The following is a 22,120-nucleotide window of genomic DNA, read 5'->3' as shown; positions in this document are numbered from 1 at the left end:
ATTTTTGGTTGTCTTTCCCCCCACCCCCATCCACATGCAGTGATTTTTTTCCTACTTGCAGATTGTGGAAAGCCCAGGCCTGTGCACATTCAGAAAAATATAAAGCACTACATAAAACAAAGGGAACTGTTAGTAAAACAGATGCAGTGTTAATTGCACTTGTGAGAGCAGCATAAATAAAACAACACATGTACTAAAAAATCCTTTTATGATGCTCAGATTTTACAAAACTGGCTTTCCTGCAAAGGTAAAGAAAAAAATAACAGCAGAATGACTAGAATTACATCTTTTAAAAGATTATTCAGATTGATGCTAATGGGGTCAATGATTTTCAATGTCTTATTCATTTTTCTATGCATCAAATATTTACCAAAGGTCTGCTATATGCCAGCCTGGATGCTTGGTGCTTATGAGAATAAAGAAGAATATTGAGCCTTGTCCTCAAAGGGCTACGAGTTTAAATGCCCAAGTAAATATTTAGGACAGCAGTTCTCATTGGGTGGGGGTGGGCAAAGGGAATTTGTCAATATCTGGAGACATTTTTGGCTGATACAACTGGGGAGAATGTGTTATCTAGTGGGTAGAGGCCTAGGTTGCTGCTAAACATCCTACAGTATACAGGACAGTTCACAGAACAAAAAGTTATTTGGCCCCAAATGCCAGTAGTGCTAAGGTTGAGAAGTCCTACTTCAGAATCTTAGTTAATGAGTTCTACCATAAAGGCACATGCAAAGGCACATATAGGAACACAGAATGAGAGCAACTAAATTGGCCTCTGGCATGGGGAAAGTTTTTATGAAGAATGTGGTATTACAGACATAGAAAACAAACTTATGGTTACCAAAGGGGAAAGGGGGAAGAGGGATAAATTGGGAGTTTGGGATTAACAGGTACACACTACTATATATAAAAGAGGGCTTCCCTGGTGGCACAGTGGTTAAGAATCTGCCTACCAATGCAGGGGACACGGGTTCGAGCCCTGGTCCGGGAAGATCCCACATGCCGTGGAGCAAATAAGCCCATGCACCACAACTACTGAGCCTGCACTCTAGAGCCCGAGAGCCACAACTGCTGAGCCCATGAGCCACAAGTACTGAAGCCCATGTGCCTAGAGCCTGTGCTCTGCAACAAGAGAAGCCACTGCAAGGAGAAGCCCGTGCACTGCAACGAAGGGTAGCCCCTGCTTGCCACAACTAGAGAAAGCCTATGTACAGCAATGAAGACCCAACGCAGCCAAAAATAAATAAATAAATAAATTTTTAAAAATTTTAAAAAGATAAATATTAAAAAAAAGCTAATTGGCTGGGTTACAGGTATGTTTGTATTAAATTTTTTCTATATAATCTGAAATATTTATTGTCTGTGGCTGCTTTCACTACAGCAGCAGAGTCAAATTGTTGTGGCAGAGACCATATGGCTGGCAAAACCTAAAATATTTACTATATGGCCCTTGACGGAAAAAGTTTGTGGATGCCTGAGTTAGAAAATAGAGAATGATGTGATCACACTACAGAAATCACTATCACATCTCCCAGGTTTGGAAGATGACCTGGAAGTTTAGAAGTTGAGGTGGAAACTATTGGTATCCAAGTAAGATATTTATGAAGGAAATGTATCAGTCAGGATAAGCTAGGTTGTGCTGTGGTAACAAGCAAGCCCTCAAGTCTCCCTGGCTTTCAAGACTGGTTTCTCATTAAAACTGCACCCCCATCATAGGCTATCTGGGTTTCTTCTCCATCCCACCCTCATGCCAGGATCCAGGCTGAGAGAGAGGCTTCCTGGAACATCCCAGCTATTGCGGCAGATGGAAAAATGGACATTGTGAGTCACTTACTGGCTCTTAAAGGTTTTGCCTGAGGGACACACAATGCTTCCACTGATAATCCATTTGCCAAAGCAGGTCTTGTTACTCTTGGGTGCAACAGGACAAGAATATACAATCCTCCAGTAGGGATGGGCCCCAAAGGTAGTAGAATTAACAGAGATGTGGAGACTTAGCCTCTAGCCATTCCAGAGAGACTGTGCATTAGAAAGAGGAGGAGAGGGCAGAGTCTAGGGGACATCCAGTTTTCTCCCTTTAACGCTTTGGTGCCTGGTGATGACATTCACTGAGGATGGACAACCCAAGAGGAGAGGCTGGGAAGTAAGATGGTGAGTTCATTCAGGGCAAAGTGAATCTGGGGTGCCTGTGGGATATGACGTGAGGGTGCCTCGTTAGGCAGCTGGGGAAGTAGCTGCCCAGCAAGAAACTGGAGATTGCCATCCATCCTACTCCCCCCTCATGGTTGTAGAAAGGGATTCTCTTCCCAAATTAGATGACAAGGAAGGAATGTGCTTAGCACAGTGTCTGGCATAGAAAAAGGTGTCATTAAAGACTTTAGCAATAATTCTTTTTCTTATGAAAAAAGTGGAACCATGGAAACAATGGGAACAGCCATTAATGATTTACAGGCACACCTTGTTTTATCGTACTTCTCAGATACTGCGTTTTTTTACATATTGAAGGTATGTGGCAACCCTGCCATGAACAAGTCTATTGGCACCATTTTTTCCAATGGCATTTGCTCATTTCATGTCTCTGTGTCATAGCTGGTATTTCTTGCAATATTTCCAGCTTTTAAAAATTTGTATTTGTGATCTGTGATCAGTGATCTTGGATGTTACTACTGAAAATGACTACGACTTGCTGATGGCTCATATTGTGGTATTTTTTTAGCAATAAGCTATTTTAAAATTGAGGTGTGTACATATGCTATTGCACACTTAATAGACTACACTATAGTGTAAATATATCTTTTATATGCGCTGGGAAACCGACATATTCATGTGACTCAGTTTCTTGCAATAGTCGCTTTATTTCAGTGGTCTAGAACGGAACCCACAATATCTCTGACGTCTGCCGGTACCTTGACTAACTTTGGTTATTCTAGTAAAACCACTTGACTCTACACACATTTTTGTCGGTTTCCTCCTGACCTGGAGCTGATGTTACTAAGCACACGGTTTGCTCACCTACATATTCATACTCAACTTACAGTCACTCCCGTGTTTGCGTGGGACCACAGTGCTATTAACCTAGAGCAGATTTCTGAATCATGTGAATTCTGTTAGGATTTATATCTTTCCAATAAAGAAAACAGTGGGTCCACCATTACCACCACTGTGCTGGAGAACTCCAGAGCTTGGGGGATACTTCAGTGTTCAGGAACCATCTATACCTTGTGTTCCCCAACAGCTTAGGGAGAGAAACACAAAGCAGCCCAAATCCTAACACTGCTTGGTTACCCTGGGAAGGGCGGGGTTTCACCTCTGCTGGAAATAGCAGGCTTAGTGGAATGTTAGTTAAACTGAGCAAAATTATTAAAAATTAGAGATGTAGATATACACACACACTCACACCTCAGTATTGGTTTTAGCATTCTAAAGCTAGTCGAAAGCTAACTTCATTCATTCATTCATTCAACAAATACTTGAGTTCCCACTATATCCCAGGTCATTGATCCAAGATTTGGAGAAAAAGTGGTAATTGAGACAAATTCCCTGCTCTTACTTTCTGGAGAAGGAGACAGCTCTTAACAGGTAAACAAATAAAAACACCATATAATGTTAGGTTATGATAACTTTGAAGAAGAATAAAAAAGGGAGGGCAAAGTGTTCACATGATGTGGGAAGCAGTGTGCAGCTGTGTGTGGTGTCCAAGGGTCTCTGTGTAACTTTAAACAGGACGAGCAGGAAAGATCTCGCTGAGGAGGTACCACTTAGGCAGAAATCTGAATGCAGAAGGATTGAACCATGCTGCTATTTGGCGGAGAATTGCTCTAATCAGAGAAAAGAAAACGTGCAAAGGTCCTGGGGTAGGAAGTTACTTGGCATGTTCTGGGAAAAGCAGAGAGACCCGTGTCCCTGGGGCTGGCTGAGCTGAAGGGGAGATGTGGGAGGTGAGCTCATGAAGGGTGCCAGGGAGCAGGTCAGGGGAAGGAGCCCCATTTGATGAAGGTCAGTGGGAAGTGATTGGAAGATGGAGAGCAGGGAAGGGCCATGATCTGATTCTCATTTCAGAAGGACCACCTGACTTGGCTGCTCTGTGGGGAGGAGATTTTAGGAGGCAAAGGTGGAAACAGAAAGGTCAGTGTTGTTTCTGTAATTGCCCGATGACGAGGATCATTGTGGAGGAAGTGAGAAGTACATTTGGAGACATATTCTGAAGTTAGAATAAAAATAATTTGCTGAGGGATGGTATGTGGAGTTTGGGACAATGAGAGGCATCGAAAATGACTCCATGATTTTTAGCCTGAGCAGCTAGGTGCTGTCATCTACAGAAATAAGGACCATTGAGGGAAGAGCAGACTTTGCTGGGTCAGGAGCTCTGCAGCCCTCCACGTAAGGAGGGCCATGTATCCAGGAATGACTCATATCCTTACAACACTTGACATTTTGCAAAAACAACTTCACGTCCACCTTACAAGCTGGGCAGGAGTGATGCTATTTGTTTCCATTTTGTGAATGAAAATAACCAAGGCTCAGGAAGAGTAAGCCAGTGAGTGTAGTAGACCAGACCATTTTGAAACGGGGGACAGAAAACCACTCCAGCTAACACAACCACAAAAGAAAATGTATTGGCTCTTGCAAGAAAGGGATCTAAGGATGTAGTTGGCACTAGTCTTGGCTAGGATTGATGGTGAGTTCTGTCCATTCCTCTGTTCATCTGTCTGTCCAAGATGGTACCTCCCAAGCCCAGATGCACGTTCTGAGCCCTCAGAACTCAGAAGACTCTGTGCATATATTCTTCCAGGCTGACCTCCCTTTCACTTGCTGAAAGACTCCAGCAATAACGTCACGGCAAGACCCATAAAGATGGAAGATTGAGTGTTCAGCAGGTTGGCTGACAGCCTTTAGTTTCAGTCTGATCTGGGAGAGGGGAATCCATCACAACCCTGTCACCTCACTGCCAGAAGAGATTGTCTTCTTTCTGCTCTGGAAAGATAAAGAACTGTCCCCCTCCCAGAGAAGCATTTTCCCTGAAGCTGATCACTGCCAGACCTTCTGGGACAGAAATCCCTTGGACTCAGCTCCAGCCGGAGCCAGGCTTACAGGGAGGGCACTGCTGTGCTGTGTTGTGATTGGAAGGGTTCTCAGCCAGATGCCTCAGTACTTGGAATTCTACCAGTCAAAAATGACTCCTGAGGTCTTCAACTGTTATAGTTTCCTCTGCCTACTCCTCTTGAAAGACAGAAATGCCCAAAACCTCATGCCTTCTTGTGATTTACATTCTTATATCCATTCTTCTAAACACTGCCTCTTCTTTGGATCTCCATGATGCCACAACCAGTTCATTTTTTTCCCTACCTCATTGGCTATTCGTTCTCAGGCTTCTTTGCTGATGTTCCCCCTCCCTAACTTCAGAATATTGGTGATCCTCAGGCAGCAGTCCTGGATCTTCTTCTCAACTCTATCTGGGCTCCCCCTAGATGAGATGTCTTCTATTCCCTGTGGTAGAGACTACTGGCCGCCTACCTGACAGTCATCCCCCCTTCCTCTCTGTTAACAAAATTCCATTTGGTTTAAGTCTGGGCAGGCATAGGTCCAGAGAAAGTGGGCTTCCATCCCTAGCGGATGGTCCATGATGGAATCTAAGCCAATCACGGTAACCTCATTACCCTTTGCCAATGATTGGTTTAGGGATGAACATGTGACTCAATTCTGGCCAATGGGATCTTAAAGGAATCTGGGGATTCTGGGAGAGATGTTCCACTCCAATAAACAGAGAGCAGTACCCACACTCACACTCAATAATTTCAGGTATCCTGAACCTTTTCATGTCTCTGTACAGTTAAATACTTTCTTCCCCAGACCTTGAATGTTGCCCCTGATGTTCTCCAGCTGATGGAGAGCCCATACTTCAAGATCCCATGAAAATGTCACTTCTCTCTAGCCCCTCTTTTTTTTTTTTTTTTTTTTAACATGCCCAGGCTTTCTCCTCTCTGTTCTTGCAATATCCCACACTTATCTGTATCATGAGACCTCTCAGGTTGCACTGTGATTGTGTCTTTCCTACTCAAGTTTTAGCTTTTCCAGGACAGAGGTGCCAGCTTACTTATTTTTGAAGCCTTCCCAGTGAATGGCACTCTCCCTGACATGCAGAAAATGTTCAATTAAAGTGTGATGAATGAAAGTGTGACCTGGTGCAGCAAGGAAGAATTGGCAAACGTGACAAGTCAAGGAACAGAACTAAGTGGAGGAATCTGGAGGTGACATGTAGCCTTATTTTCCTGTGGTTTGCAGGATGTCCAAACTCCTTATCATGACCTTCAGGGTCTTTCGTGTTCTCCCTCCTGATTACCGCTCTGCCTACAATTTCTTGCCCCGATTCCACACTCATGCTGGAAGCTTGAAGTTTTGCAGATGCACTAGTTATATTCTTTCAGACAGCCATTTTTTTTTTTTTTCTGCCTACACCGAGGGGCATGTGGGATCTTAGTTCCCTGACCAAGGATCCAACCCAGGCCCCCTGCGCTGAAAGCACGGAGTCCTAACCACTGGACGGCCTGGGAAGTCCCCAGACATGCCTTTTCACTTGCTATCACCTTGCCTGCCATTTCTCCCCATCTTGTTCACCTTGTCAAACTCCTATTCATCTTTCAAAACCCTTTTCCAGTATTACCCTTCTAAGATGTCTTTGCAGACCACTCCTGAGCAGGCTTAATTACTCCCTGGGCTACCTCTGTGCTTTGAACATAATTTCAAGTGGGGCAGTTGGGTCTGTGTACTGCTCTTTTTGTGTCTGTCTCCTCTTTGGGACTATAGATTTTTCCAATACTGGAGTCATGTTTTCTTCATATGTGGATGCCCAGGGCCTAGCTCAGATCCCAGTACGTCATGGGCTCCATAACCATTTACCCAGTTGAACCAAGTCCCTTGCTTCCTAATTCCACTGAGGTTACTTCCGATATATCAGTTCAGAGCCCGCCAGGCTCAAGTGAGTTTTAGTGGGCTTTCCAATGGGTAAATATAGTAGTAGTACTACTATAACATTTTGAGTACTTATTCTATGCCAGCATGGTTTTTAAGTTTGGCATATATTGTCTTATTTACCTACACGTTTACTCTGTGGGGTAGGTACTATAGGTGTCTATATTTTATAGACAAGGAACCAGAGGCCCAGAGAGGTTAAGTAACTTGCTCAAGGTCACAGAGCCAGTATTCAAACTCAGATACTCTGACCCTGAGCTGCGTACACTTTGGAAATTGATAGCCACCTGTTGTCAGTACTTTCTGCCCTACTTCCTGCGGCCCCATTCCACATCTTTGCAGCAGAGCTTTTAAATTCAGAAGCCTGCTGGAATTACTCCTCCCTCCTCTGGCTGCAGAGAGCATGCCTTGTACATCTCTGAAAGCCTGTGGCATGGTGTTCAATCTTTTCCACACTCAGCCACTTCCAACCTTGACCTTAAAGCTGTGAAGACGATCCTTCTGGGGCTCTTACTCAGAGGAAAATTGAAATGGTCCCTGTGGGGAGACTGCAGGATTTTAGTTCCAGCCTTCTAATTTCAGATTGGCCTAGAGAAAGGAACGATGCTAGAAGTCCGTTTCGCAAAATTAGGTGAGCTCTGTTCTTCGCCTCTCTTAAGAAATATGGGCGCTGCTCTAAAAATCTTTTTTTAAACTCCTCTCTGGTCCACATAACAGGAAATTTGTCTCTGCCATTGGCCAATACACCTCCAGCTTTTTACAGAATATTAAAGAAAGACTTCAAGTCAAGTTCAAACCTCTTTGCTTGGAGTTTCTTACCTAACGCTGCAGCTCTGATACCTCAGGTCACAAAAGCTTTAAAAAGAAGGAGAAAAATAGAAAATCTCTCCAGGTCAGTGGCCCCCCAGGGATGATCTTTTCTTCTTAGAAATAATAGCCTGTTACTCTAAAAATCTTGAACAAGGCATTCCCTCTAAGGCCTGCACATTATAATTGGGACAGGGGATTAACACCTGGTCTCTGGATGCATCTAAAAGGAGCACACAGCAACTTCTCTTGGAAGGTAAGGAACAGACCAAATGGGGGGATCTGGAGGTAGCACAGAGCAGATCAGTCCTGGAGCCTGAAAAGACCAGGACCTGTGATGGCCAGTGGGCGGCGCTGCCCAGATACCTTTTCAGAACCGATGCTCTCATTCCTCCTGGGGCCAAGAGCGTTGGTGGCTGACATGGCCCAGCCAAGATGCTCTCCTGGAAATGCTTTTGGCCCCAGAAAGCTGTTATCACCCAAGGTCACTACCTCGTCCCAGGAGCAGCCCAAATGTATGAACTGGACAGAATAGGGATTAAAGGTCTAGCCTTTTTGCCTCAATTTGGGATGACTCTGAAGGCCACCCCAGCTCCAGAGCTCCCCAGGGACCAGCTGAGGCCTTTGTCATGCATGCATTGCCCCTCCCTCTCCACACCTCACTCTCCCGAAGGTGTTGATTGGCACCACCAATAAAACTCCCGCCTGAGAATCTGAGAGTGTTTTCCGGGGAACACATCCTAAGATAGACCTTCACGTACCAGTGTCTTTGAGAAAGATGCTTTAGAAGCATTTAGAAGGTCAGAAAGAACTTTAGAAGAAAGCATAGATTGACACCATTTTTGTAATATTTTAAAACACACGGAAGCATCCTTAACGCTTTTTGAAACGCTTTTTGAAAATGTATGAATAAATGTATGAGGACGGTAAATGCCAAATTTGGCAAAATATTTACCTTTGAGGTGGGGAGGTAGTTGAGAGACAGAAAAATGGGGTGTAGGAGGGGCATGTAGGGTTTTCAGCTTTATTGGTGAAATTTTATTTCATAGTCTGAGTCATAAGTGCGTGGATATTTATTTTGCTGTTCATTATGTTTTTGGAGGTTAAAAAATTTCATAATAAATATAAAACATGAGGCATTTTCAGAGAGGTACACCTGAAATCTGACTCTCTCACTTAAGAGCTGTGTGGCTATAGGCAAGTGATTTAACCTCTCTGAGTCCTCAGCTTCATTTGTAAGGAAAAGAAACCCACTTAAATTGGCTCCAATGACTCTATAAGAACTTGAAGATGAAACTTAAAGACCTACTGAAAGGAAGTCTTCCCTCTCTCCCAGGGCTTCAGGGTGTCCCCCTTTTCTGTTTCTTTCCATGTGTCTGTCTTATGCTCCTTGTCCTGAAGATGACTGTCCTCTGTTTCCTCATCAGCTGGCATATTTGATTGCTTATATTCTCCATACTCTACATCATCTGGACCTTTCTGCTTCAAGTTCCAGCTTTGGGTGTCCTTCCAATTTCTGAGGAGATGAATCTCCTTGGCCTCAGCCAAGGATGAGCTCTCTTTGCATTGAATACTTATCTGTAGTCTAATCAGCTGTGGCAGCTCTCACGGGTGGGGCTGGGGGGTAGTAGCATTATTATAAAATACTCACTCTCCATCTCCTACAGCTCCTTCTTACTGAGTGTCTGTGGGGGGTTCTTATTTTCACTGCATTGATAGCAGCTTGGCCATGTCACTGGCTTCAGCTAATGATATGTGAATGAAGTAACATGAGGGACATCTCAGAGGAAGTTCTAAGTGCCTTCTGGCATCACTCTTTTCCCTCTGTCATGAGAGTAGTAATCTCCTAGACAGGGCTGCTCTTTCAGATGAGGAAGCAGAGCCACAGCTGGCCCTCCACCAACTTGTAACATGAGTGAGACATAAACCTTTGTTGTCAAAAGTCAATGAGATTAAGGGTGTTTTGTTACTGCAGCATAACCTAGAGAAAGCTGACTAATACAAGGGTATCATGTACATATTAGAGTCTGTGATGGGGGCAGATTCTCAGGTGAGAGGACAAGGTAAAACAGGTAACCCCAAACATTTTCAATAAAGATGCTTACTATTTCCTGGTAGAGTCTCTACATGGTTGAATTAAAATAATAAATAGAGTTTAAAGTGAGACTTGGCATTAGGAGACACTCTACAAATGTTGGTACCCTTTCTCCCTATGTTAGTGTCATATCAGTTATTCTTTATATCCAAGGTTGTATAGATTAAAGAGGTTGAGGTTCAAACTGCTAGGACTCAAATTCTGGCTTCATCCCTTACTCTCTGGCCAAGTAATTTAATTTCTTTGTGCTCCAGGTTTCTCATTTGTAAAACAAAGATAATAATGGTATCTCTCCGATAGGGTTATTGGGGGGAATACATGAGACGATTTATGTAATGTGCTTTGTTGATGTCTGGCACAAATAAAGCACTCTAAGGTGGAACCATTATTTTTATTTATTTATTTATTTTTATTATTATTAATAAATTTTATTTATTTATTTATTTATTTTTTGGCTGTGTTGGGTCTTCACTGCTGCATGTGGGCTTTCTCTAATTGAGGTGAACAGGGGCTACTCTTTGTTGCGGTGCATGGGCTTCACATTGCGGTGGCTTCTCTTGTTGCAGAGCATGGGCTCTAGGCACGCGGGCTTCAGTAGTTGTGGCACGTGGGCTCAATAGTTGTGGCTTGCGGGCTCTAGAGTCAGGTTCAGTAGCTGTGGCGCACGAGCTTAGCTTCTCCGCGGCATGTGGGATCTTCCTGGACCAGGGCTCGAACCCCTGTGCCCTGCATTGGCAGGCGGATTCTTAACCACTGAGCCACCAGGGAAGCCCCATTATTTTTATTCTTATCAATAAACTTATGGATCAGAAACAAAATTCTTTGATAAAGAATTCACATGTTGATGAAATTTGGCCACTGCAGCCATGGTCCACCAGATCGACCAGGGACACATATTCTGGAAATGTCTCAGGCAAGCTACACACCCTCTAACTCAACCCAACACTCATTTAATTACTGCCCTCCACATGCCAGATATTAGGTGAGGCTCATTTCCCACTGTCCAATTTAAATGCCTACCAAGCAATGAGCCCTGTCTTTAATCCAGGTTGAGTTACCTATCATTCCTATTAGTTTGTAAAGAAAAGCCTCAAAGACTGGTTGGTAAAGATAGGGTATATCGTATATAAATCCCTTAGAACAGCTCCTTGCATGTAATAATCGCTATGTAAGTATGGCTATTGTTACTATAATTGTTATTATTACAATTGCTCTTATTATTACTACTCTCGTTATTACTATTACTGCTACTATTATTATTTTTGCTATTTTTACATTACTATTGTTATTACTCTATTGTTATTATTATGATTACTATTACATTATTATTAATATTATTATCTACTGAGGTCTTATGATCTGCTTTTTCCCTCTTTTTCCCCTGCTATTTGACACATTTCATCTCCCAGGTGCGTGTTCTTGATTGCTTCTTTAGATCCTCTGGATTTAGGGCTCACTCTGTCTCATGAGCATTTGAGCTCCTATCTCCTGGTTGCCTCTGTGGTCTCCTTGTCACCTGATTTCTCCCTGTTCCCATGTCGACTGGCAGAACCATCCCTCCCTCACCTGAGTTTCTTGAACTGAGCTGTGGACTCTTCTAGAGGGGATGGAGGAAGGGAGGACACACTCAGACAAGAAGATCAAATACCAATGAGCTCTCTTTCTTTGGAGGAGAGAGGTGCTTCTCCTCAACACTGTCTTCCCCAAGGCAGGAGCACAAAAAGAAGGTTAATTTCCAGGCAGCTTTCTGAAGATGCTACCTCACCATCTTCTCTCCAAAATGTAATCTGGAGAAGGCATCACTGCAATATTACAGTAACCTATATTGGTGGTAAACTTTCCCACCCTCCCAGGAGAGGACTGGTGAGCTATGAGACTCCCCCATACAGATGGCTTTTTAGGACACCCTCCCCTTCCAAAAAAAAAAAATAAATAAATAGGCAGCGACTTGTTTGGTACCACTCGGACTCCAAAGTAATATTCAGTTTACAATCCTCTCCCCTCCTCCAAAAGCGGGTTATTTGCCAGATCCCAAATGGTCCACGGTTGATGGATGGCGGGTGATTTCTACATCAGCACACCTTGGAGCCCCAGAGCTAACCCTCTGACAGCGTTAGCATAAAAGATTTACATTTATGTTATGAGGGCCACATAAGAATAATAATTTTAAGATACATTGCCTTGGCTGCTGGTGCACCCTGGGAAATCTAGCAGCGGCAGGCGCCGAGCCACACTGTAATTACAAAATGGCGGTGCAGGAGAGGGTTCCTGGAGACAAGCAGCTAGAGACCAAAGCCATCTGCATGCTTTGGTGGATTGAAATTACAGTAACGCATGAAGACATTACCTGAAAAACCCGGCACCATTTAAATGATTTACTCTTCACCCCTAGCAAGCTTTAATTTAAGGATAAAGTCGTTCAGAAAGCTAATCTGAAAGGGGAGGTATTATTTCATACAGTTAAGTTAATTTACAGTAGCTGATGGTTGTGGTTGCTTTTGGTATTATTATCTTCCTCCAAACAGCTGATCTGCCAGACAGAAGCAATATACTGTTTAACGCACTGTCTTAATTCAGCAGGCGAGCTATCTGTGATAAAGGTTTTGTTTATAAGTGATAATAGGAAAGTCCTTTTGAGGGCATGCTGATAACACTGATGAGAACTATTTTTTAAGGGGAAAATGCACAATTAAATAAATAAATGAATCAGCAAGCCCTGTACTCGCGGGTCTGTTTGTCTAGAATGGCTGTTCTGAGCGGTCATTTTCCATTAGCATGACCCTCTTCCCCTCCTTCATGAGTTTCCTGCCCTGTGGTACTCTGCACATTTACCCCAAATTGTCCTCATGCCTGGCAACCACTTCTTCCCTATTGTCAAATGGATTTCTCTGCTAAACCTTCAAGAAAACCATATCTTGGGAGCCCAGTGAATTCAGCTGCCCAGCCAGCTACCTGTCTTCCAAGGAAAAAGTGAGCTTTGATATTTGTCTTTAATGGGGCTTTTTTTTTTTTTATCTTCAAAAGACCCAGAGCATGTTCACTTATGGATGTTGAGGTAGAAAAACATCAGGAAGTGGGTATTTGAAAGGGAGCTAACAGATTGCAGCATGAAATTGGAGATTTTGAAAGGGTTCGATAAAAACCAACTTGCCAAGGGGGAGGTGGGTGGGGAAGGGATGGAGTGGGAGTTTGGGATTAGCGGATGCAAACTATTATATAGAGAATGGATCAACAAAATGGTCCTACTGTATAGCACAGGCAACTATACTCAATATCCTGTGATAAACCAGAATGGAAAAGAATATGAAAAAGAATATATATGTAATAATCACTGCTGTACAGCAGATATTAACACAGCATTGTAACTATATTTCAACTATACTTCAATAAAATAAATTAAAAAAAAAAACAACTTGCCATTTGCTTGGTGAAACTAGGAAAGGGCAATCATCTTATATGTTGACTCAGGATGTTGAGGTGATTCAAGAGATCTATTAGCAGGAACATTGGTCTAATGGATTTGCCTTCATCTGCTTAGGAAGGTTTTATTTAAAGATAAACATTCTCTTATCACCTCATGAGTTTATCTCAGTAGGAAAGGCATAACTTTTGGCAAGGGGCAGAGGAAATGCTACCCAAGGGATCTGGAAAAATCATTTGCCAGTGGTCTAAGAAAGGAGTTTGTAAGGTAAGTATCTGTCAGAAAGGAAAAGCCACAGGGTCATAAAGGTGAAACGGGATGAGTTCAACCCACTTGCAGGTAGCTATTACGTCTTGAGTTCTTATTATGGACCAGGCATTGGGCTAGATGAATATTATTCCATTTCATCTCCAGTTTATAGAGGAATAATCCAGATTCAAGACTGTACATAACTTCAGTCAAAACAGAGAGCAGGTACATGCACCCCAATGTTCATTGCAGCACTATTTACAATAGCCAAGACATGGAAGCAACCTGAACGTCCACGAACAGATGAATGGATAAAGAAGATGTGGCACGTATGCACAAAGGAATATTACTCAGCCACAAAAAAGAATGAAATAATGTCATTTATGGCAACATGAATGGACTTAGGGATTAGGGATTATTATACTAAGTGAAGTAAGTCAGACAGAGAAAGACAAACATCATATGCCACACATGTGGAATCTAAAAAAATGATACAAATGAACTTATTTACAAAACATAAATAGACCCACAGACATAGAAAACAAACTTATGGTTACCAAAGGAGAAAGCAGGGGGTGGGGAGGGATAAATTAAGAGTTTGGGATTAACAGATACACACTACTATATATAAAATAGATAAACAACAAGGACCTACTGGGTAGCACAGGGAACTATATTCAATATCTTGTAAAAAACTATAATGGAAAACAATCGGAAAAAGAATATATATATATATATATATATATATATATATATACACACACACACATATTTTTATGTATAACGGAATCACTTTGCTTTACACCTGAAGCTAACACTTGTCAACCAACTATACTTCAATAGTAAAACAAAACAACACAGAGAACAGGATGAGTCACTTTATGTGTATATGACAGGTAGCTTTCAAATGTGGCCTCAATAATTCCCACCACCTGGTATTCATACTGTGTAGTCCTCTCCCCTTGTGTGTGGGCTGGACCTGATTACTTTCTTCTAATGAGTAGAACACAGAAAAAGTAATGGGCTGTCATTTCTATGATTAGGTTACAAAAGACTGAGGCTTCCTTCTTGCTCCTATTCCCTCCTATTGCCTTCTCAGTGTGCACACTGATGAAGTGAGCTGCCATATAGGAGAGACCCACTTGGCAGAGAACTAAGGGTGGCCTTCAGCCTCCAGCCAGTGAGGAGCTGAACTATGCCAACAACCACAGGAGTGGGCTTGGAAGTGGACCTTTCTCCAGTCGAGCCTTCAGATGACTGCAGCCCCAGCTGACATATCATGATTACAGCCTGTGAGGAACCCTGAAGCAGAGGCCCCAGCAAATCCACACCTGAATTCCTGACCCACAGAAGCTGTGCGATAATAAATGTTGTTGTTTAGAACCACTATATTGGGGGTCATTTATTATTCAGCAATAGACAACTTAAAAAAAAAAACAAACGTGCATTTTCAAGAAGATGGCATCGTGTGATACAAGGAATTCGACAGACCTGGGTGAAAAAATCAGCATCTTGAGCAAATTGCTTCCCCTCACCTAGTCTTATCTGTAAAATGGGGCTGGCAAAACCTGGATGAACTCCTCAACTTCCCATTGTACTTCTCCCAATGAATCTACTTTATGATGTGTTAGAGAGTAATGCTGCCTTTTCTGAATGTTTTATATGGGAGCCAGAGGGGGTGTTGACATTGCACACATCACAAAACACAATTTATTCCCTATTTGATATTTCCCTTCATCCCAAAGTCCCTCTTCAGTGAGGTCATCAGGAGAGATGTTCTTCTTCAGTCCTTCCCTACAGAGTGATTAGTTCTGCGCTCTGCTTTCCACCTGCTCCTGAAGCGTTAAATCCATCCCCCGCCCCCCACCAGCCAATCAAACATGGCATCTTCTCTGTCTCTTATTAGACCTGGTGCCAGGCCGTAGACACTTGTATCTAACCTATAGCAGGCTTATCAAATTACGTCAATAACGGTGACTCTCTCTCCATCCCTTCTGCTAAAAAAAAAAGACAATGTCTTCATAATTACCCAAATCACTGAGCAAGGGTCTGGCTCATATTAAGTATGCATAAATATCAATTCCCTTAACCCATATGTGAAGGCATGCAGTAGAAGGGAAAAAAAATTAAAAATAGAGTTTAGAGAAGGCATCAGAAAGCAGTGGGGACCCCCTTCTCCAGGGATGGAGAAGGAAATTACTTGCTTTGCACATGAACGGTTGTCACTCAGTCCTGCATGATTTCTATCAGTGTGGGCTACAGGCTTTAAAATAAGATTTGGTTCCATTCCAAGCACCTCTCTTCAGCCTTCAGGGGAGGAAATGGATCCGGGGAAGAAAGGCTGATGGAAATTGCCCACACTGGACCCTGCTACATAAATTTTGAGACTGGTTAGTCCTCTAGTTACACACTCTTGGTCCAAGTACATGCTGGTTGATTTTGATTTCTGGCCTGATTACCTAAGCAGGGGAAGAAAGTATCTCACAGGGCTTGGAGAAGTTAGCATGACCAAGCTTTTCCTGGGAAAAGTCTGTTCTCCTCTTGAGCAGGGACACAGGTGCCTGACCCAATGCAATATCTTTTCCCAACCTGTTCTTCCAGCCAGGTGTCAACCAGCATATAGTCTGTACCAGGAAATGTGCTTTTAAAATCAACTGTCTCTGTGCTAGACTATAATCTCTGCGAGGACAGGCTCTCTGTTATATACACCATTGTTACCCCAGGGTCCAGTACTACTCCTGGCATATGGTGACCAGCCAGTTCTCCCAACCCCCAAGCACTTCTCTATAGTGACAGCTCAGAAATTCTTCAAAGGATGCATTTGGCTATCCCTGACTCCCCATCTCCCCTCCCCCGGCACTTCCCTATCATCTTCCTCCAAAAGTTTTGCAAGCTACATTCACCAGCACCCTGGCAGTCTCCCTGGTCTGAAAGGCTGTGATTGTCCCATCAGTTGAGTCCTATTAAATATGAGACCCCGATACATTCAGAAGCACCAGCCTCTGTTCCACACACCATGCCCATTTGACAAGAGTGAAGTGGATTAATTAACGTGGTGGGTCTATCTTCTACCCAGCTGTCTTGTGTTGCAATGGAGACCAAGAAAAATCCATTAGATTATACTGAGAGATAGCTGAAAGGAAGTTTAGATTAAATTTATCTCTCGAGGCAATTTTATTAGATAGATTAAGTTTCTGTTCATCTCTCCAAAGATCGTAGTAATAACCAGTGTCATGACTTTCAAATCCTTTGGATTGCAGAGGGTAATCAAACATGGTTGTCTTTTTATCCCCCTCTTTCACTTCTTAGTATTCTACAATCCTGCCTCGTTCATCTGTCAAAGGGATAGTATTAAGGGGATCAATGTTGACAAGTGATAGTACAAATTATGTAATGCTGATGACATTTCGCTGTCTCCTTTTGATCTGCAATTCCCACTCTCAATCACTCCTTATTCTAGAAAAGCATTGAAAGAGAAAGACAGCTATGGAAGCCATGGGCTCGAGTCCCTGAGCTCCAGGGGCAAAACGGGGTGAATTTGAAGTGCACAGAATTAGACACAGGGCCTGCGAAGATGGCCTGACTGACAGAAGGGGAAATTGAGGTCATCTTCTTACAACATGCCTTTGGCAGCTGCCCCTTGGGACCACGCCACAGCCTTTGGTCGTGCTGTAGTCCCATGAAGTACTTGATGTGTCTGGCCCACGATGGCAATGGCTTTTCTATTCCGAGAATATACCCTTTGACTTCTCCTCCATGGGGATTCCACACTTCCTTTTGGGGAACTGATGGAGGATAATTTAAAAGGAATAACTGAGCTTGTTTTGTAATAGGAGAAGTCTAGGATGACAGGTACAGACACAAGAAAGGCTGTCTTTCCTGGGGTGTAGGATGGGGTATTAAGTTTTGGGCCTGGTAACAAAAGATCAAATAAGAAGAAATAGGTTCAAAGTACAGCAGAAGAGACTTTTGTGGGGAAGGGGGGCATCCTCCATCCTCATAATGTTTACAGCCACGTGGAAGAATCTCTGTTAGTATAACATGCCTGGACTTTCTCCTCTCTCTCTCTCCATCCCCCTAAACACACCTAAAGAAATACAGCTCTTCACAAACATGAGCTCTGGTTTGACAGATGTGCCACTTCCTAGTTGTGACCTTAGATGGTTGCTCAAGCCTATGAATCATGGTTTTCTCATTTGCAAAATAAAACAATAGCACCCATCTTGCAGAGATGCTATAGTAGTTAGGAGAATTCAGAAATCTTGAAGAAAACCTCTCTTGTGGAGTCAGATTTGGTATGGGTTTTACCTGATTCCAATGTTCTGACATATGTCATGTGACTATAAAATATTTTATGATTCTTTCAGCCAAATGGACTTTGCCTTCCTTCCTAAAATCCCAGAGTAATGGGTGAATGGGATGAGGTTTGATAGCTTTAGCCTGGTTTATTGCCTAACTTTTCCAGTAGATCTATTCATTCCACAAACATTTATTGGTCACATAACTAGGTATTGGGTATTTTCCTAGGCACCAGGGACCTAATGGTAAACAATACCTATAAAGTCTTGACTGTCAGCAGTTTGTCAGTTCATTGATGGAATAGCCCTGGTTCACTCACGTTGGCATTTCATGACCTGTCATGGTATCTGCAACACGGTGGATACTCAAATAATGTTTCCTGAATAGATGAATAGGTGAATGCGTACAAACCACTCATCTCTCTAACCACTAAAACGAAGTTGCTGAGAGGCTGAGCCCTTACTGGAAAAGTTTTTCAAGACAAGAGAAAACCTGATCACTCAAGACCAGCAGTCAAGGCTAGGAGGAAGAAATAAGATTCAAGACCACATTTCACCATGAAGTATTCTTTAGAATGTAAAATAAAAACAAATAGAATTGTATTAATCTATTTTCACCTACAGCCTGGAAAAGCCCTTATGTCAAAAATACCTGCCTCTAAATTATGCTTTGTCTTCCCATTATAAATTTTATTAACCACTCTTTTATTAGCAATCTTATTACAGTTGATCTGCACGTGAATAGAAACAATTTACAAATGATCAGGGTTGGATTAGAGAAACCGTAAACTCAATGCAAATTGTTACAAATTATTTACTGGCTTAGCACAAATCTGCATATAGATTGAGGAAGTCAATCAGAAAGGTACCTTCAGGTATTCTTCACAAGATATGATTGTGAAGATAGTTGCAGACTGGTACGCATCGCGCAGAATAGAAATGAAAATAAATAGACACATTTGTCAAATACACTTAGGTGTGGGTCTCCGCATTTAATCAGAACTTTGGAGCACTGGATATCGGGGAAAATTGAGAAAAGGTAATGGTGGGGGGGCGTTGAATGTGGGCTTACTCTAAGTATAAGGTCAAGAATCAGATCTAAAGGGATTTTGGAAAAACAAAAAGGAGAGACATTGATCCAACGCATCAGAGGCTGACAGAATATTTCTCACGTTGCATCTCATGAATCTTCCAGCAATTCTGTGCAGTAAGGAGGACCATGACTGCTGTTTCTCAGTTGAGGGAACTGAGGTTTCATAACGAGGCTAAGGTCACATATCCATCAGGACTTGAGTCTGCAACCTCCACCTCCGCGTGGCAGGATCCATCAATGGAAGCACTGCCTTTGTCCTTGGAACTGCCTTTTCAGGGTTGGGGTTTCTTGGGAATAGCTCTGAAGTCCTAACTCTCTGCAGCACCAGAAGATTTGAATTAATCTAGCTTGTCCCTTTGCTTCTCCTTTATGAGAAGGATGGTGTGAGGAGGTGGCATGATTTAATGCAAAGAACCAAGGGTTGGGCATTTGGAGGGGTAAGCTCTTCTACCCAACTTGCTATGTGACCTCGGACAGTCCTTTTATCCTTTCAATGACTTGGTTTTCTTGGGGGATAGGATTAGGTTTCTCTAAATTCTCGGAAATTTTACTAAATTTCAACCCAAGACCCAAAGACGTGAACGTTAGTATGTATTCTCTACAGCCTCATACCAGCCCTTGGTAAGGGGGAAATTGGGTAAAGTTGGAGTTCCTAGCTCTTATTCTCACCTTTTGGTGATGCATTACTTATTTCCTGTCTCTAATATTTCAGTTTTCCTCCTTCAGTCAAAAACCTGCCCTTTGGTTGTTTTCATTCCTAGTAACTCAACTCTCTCCCATGGATATTTGGCTTGTAATGGAGATCAGAGTCTTTACCTACATGGTGAAACTCTTCATGGTGACATTTCAGATCTTTCCTTTCGATGGGAAACGTTTTTGAGGACTCGGGGACTTCTCAGAGCCCTGAAAATTCAGCTATATATTCTGAATTGATTCTTTTAGATTCCATGGTCAGCACTGTGGAGCTGCAGGGGTGAGGATGGAGATGAAGGCAGTACCGTTTCACCTCTTCCATTGAAGAAATTTTATCTCCCCCTTTGTTGCCATTGCCCTGTGACAATGATGAGCGTTAAGAAACACTAAAGTGGGAGACGTTCTCCCCTTTCTACTTCCTTACCATCTGGGGGACCCACATCACTTCATATGAAAAATGAGCATAATCATAACATTGATGGTCACAAGAGCCACAGTTAAAAACTGCTAACCATGGGCCAGCCATGAACTCCTAGCTTTACGTGCTTTATTTTATGGAATAAATAGCTCTATGATCTGGGATTCTATTATCACCCAATTTTGCAGACAAGAAAATAGGTGGGGATGATTCATTTAATTACCTACATCTAGGAAGTGGAAGAAATGGGACTCTATCTCAGTTCTGTCTCACACCAAAGTCTACATCCTTAACCAATAAACTACATTCATCTTAAGAGTTTGAAATACATGGTGGTGGACCAGATAACCTTTATAGGTCATTCCCATCTCAAAGATATAATTGATAATTCTTGGAGTTAGACAATTCCTTTCAGAGATTCTGGTCCAACACCTTATGTTACAGATAAAGACGTGGGGCCATGAGTCAGGGATTTTTTTACAAACACAATTTTTTTTTTTACAGGAATAACATTGGGAGCAATAGGGAAATGGGCATGCAGAATATCTTGACTCTTCTCTCATCCAGACCCTCCACACATAGTGAACTGTTTTGCCCTGCACAACTCAACTGGGTGCCATTTGCATTGATGGTTGGTGACATACTGTCTTTTCTTCAGTTCTCCTATGCTGTCATATGTGACTACGACGTTTTCTTATCTTCCTATAATTTTATTTCATAACCATTTCAAAGACAGAGGAGAGCTAGCACTCCTCTGTCTTTTCTTTTTTTCTTTTTCCTGAAAGAGAAGCTGAGAGCTTGCAGAAACTAGGGTTGCTGGCATCACTGACTTTGGAGGTTGCTAGCTAATCAATCAGAGCTGCACTGTGAATGCTTGGCATGGATTTTCTTTTTTCTTTGTGGGGTGTGTGCGCGTGTGTTTGTGTGTGTATGTGCGGGTGCCTTTGCACCAGCAAAGGACTCAGGAGCTGGATATAATTAAACAGCAGCAGTATACTGCGTTCAGCCTTGCTTTGTACCCAGATCTTCTCCCTCGCTCCATTTACAAATGCCCCTCTAGCTCTGTGCTCTGTATTCATTAAACATCCTTGCGCCTGGAATGTTGCAGAGCCTGCCGACTGGTCTCCCTAAGACAGCGATCCAGAGTCTGGGCCCCATAAGGAATTCCAGGCAGCGGTTAGCAATCTTCTAGGCCGCTCTGAGGTTATTCAGAATGAACTGAGCAAAGTCAATAGGACGTCTGCAGGGACTTCTGGTGGTGACACCGGTGGCCGAGACTTTGTTCCTCTCGGAACGCTCGAAGTCCTCAGGAGTTGAATTCGGATAAAACTGAAAGGTAAACTAATTATAGTGGGGCTGTTTGTGCTTTTGTGGTTCAGCTTATGTCAGCATTTCCAGGCTAAACTGAGTTCTTTGGGGATTTCAGACTCTGCTTTAAATATCTTTTTTTCCACCCTTATTACTATTCTTCTTGGTTGAGTCTAGTTCCATTATAGGTTCTGATATTTAGAAAAATGGACTTTATCACCACTCTTTTGTGTGGCTCAGGTGCAAATTTGTTTCACACACACACTCATTAAAAAACAAACAAACACGGATGCTGTATTCACTGAAGATGGTTTCAGTTGTAAGTGACAGAAGCCCAAATCAAACTGGCTAAAAGGAAATGTATGGATTTGTGCAAGTGAGAAGTCCAAGGGTGAATCAGACTGTCTGATCCTGAAACTCAAATACGTTGTTGGCACTTTCTCTCTCTGACTCTGTATTTCACAAATCTGCCTGTGTCAGCCTGACATCATTCTTCACAGGGGAAATCACTCCATGGTAGGCAAGATGGCTGCCGGCAGCCATGGAGTAGAAAGTGCCCTTCCTTCATAATCCCTGACAAAGATAATGATTGGCCTTGCCTAGGATCATGTGCCCAACCCTGAGCCAATCACAGTAGCTGTGGGAGGGATTAAGGATTGGCTGGCCTGTGTTATACACCGAGGGAGTGTGATTGGCAGTTCTGCCAGGACCACAGGAAGTGGAGAAATTAGGGCTCTGTTGCTTCCTGGTGGTATGACTGGGCAATGAT

The sequence above is a fragment of the Balaenoptera musculus genome, chromosome 15 (genome assembly GCF_009873245.2).
Source record: "Balaenoptera musculus isolate JJ_BM4_2016_0621 chromosome 15, mBalMus1.pri.v3, whole genome shotgun sequence".
Classification (NCBI taxonomy): Eukaryota; Metazoa; Chordata; class Mammalia; order Artiodactyla; family Balaenopteridae; genus Balaenoptera; species Balaenoptera musculus.
Note: the sequence above shows the minus strand (reverse complement) of the source record.